Here is a 1,406-nt window from a genome sequence, read left to right as displayed (position 1 = left end):
AATACTGACACTTCACCCCCCCTACAATACTGACACTTCACCCCCCCTATAATACCGACACTTCACCCCCCCTACAATACCGACACTTCCCCCCCCCCCCGCTACAATACCGACACTTCACCCCCCCTACAATACCGACACTTCACCCCCCCTACAATACTGACACTTCACCCCCCCCCCTACAATACCGACACTTCACCCCCCCTACAATACCGACACTTCACCCCCCCTACAATACTGACACTTCACCCCCCCTACAATACCGACACTTCCCCCCCACCCCCCTACAATACCGACACTTCCCCCCCCCCCCCCTACAATACCGACACTTCCCCCCCCCCCTACAATACCGACGCTTCACCCCCCCTACAATACCGACACTTCACCCCCCCCCAATAACCCCCCTACAATACCGACACTTCACCCCCCCTACAATACCGACACTTCACCCCCCCCTACAATACCGACACTTCACCCCCCCCCCCTACAATACCGACACTTCACCCCCCCCCCTACAATACCGACACTTCACCCCCCCCCCCTACAATACTGACACTTCACCCCCCTACAATACCGACACTTCACCCCCCCCCCCCTACAATACCGACACCTCACCCCCCCCCCCCCCACAATACCGACACTTCACCCCCCCCCCCTACAATACCGACACTTCACCCTCCCCCTAGGTACGGGTGGAGGTATGGAGGGTACAGGAGGTATGGAGGTACAGGTGGAGGTATGGAGGGTACAGGAGGTATGTAGGTACGGGAGGAGGTATGGAGGGTACAGGAGGTATGTAGGTTCGGGTGGAGGTATGGAGGGTACAGGAGGTATGGAGGGTACAGGAGGTATGGAGGTACAGGTGGAGGTATGAATGATACGGGTGGAGGTATGGAGGGTACAGGAGGTATGTAGGTTCGGGTGGGGAGGTATGGAGGGTACAGGAGGTATGGAGGGTACAGGAGGTATGGAGGGTACAGGAGGTATGGAGGTACAGGTGGAGGTATGAATGATACGGGAGGAGGTATGGAGGGTACAGGAGGTATGGAGGGTACAGGAGGTATGGAGGGTACAGGAGGTATGGAGGGTACAGGAGGAGGTATGAATGATACGGGAGGAGGTATGGAGGGTACAGGAGGAATGTAGGTACAGGAGGCGGTATGGAGGGTACTGGAGGTACAGGTGCAGGTATGGAGGGTACAGGAGGTATGGAGGTACAGTTGGAGGTATGAATGGTACGGGAGGAGGTATGGAGGGTACGGGTGGAGGTATGGAGGGTACAGGAGGTATGGAGGTACAGTTGGAGATATGAATGGTACGGGAGGAGGTATGGAGGGTACTGGAGGTACGGGTGGAGGTATGGAGGGTACAGGAGGTATGGAGGTACAGTTGGAGGTATGAATGGT

General features: G+C 56.7%; 1 protein-coding gene across 1 annotated transcript in view; it reads left to right on the top strand.

The window, feature by feature from the left end:
• Positions 1-1,406, top strand: part of LOC309565354 (mitochondrial inner membrane m-AAA protease component AFG3L1-like) — a gene marked incomplete at its 5' end in the record, with an annotated part of 59,861 nt that overhangs the window by 23,841 nt on the left and 34,614 nt on the right. The window lies entirely within an intron of this gene.

This window comes from Pelophylax lessonae (assembly GCF_965119305.1).
Source record: "Pelophylax lessonae genome assembly, chromosome: 10".
NCBI classification, from domain to species: domain Eukaryota; kingdom Metazoa; phylum Chordata; class Amphibia; order Anura; family Ranidae; genus Pelophylax; species Pelophylax lessonae.
Note: the sequence above shows the minus strand (reverse complement) of the source record. Positions and strands in the feature narration are given on the sequence as shown.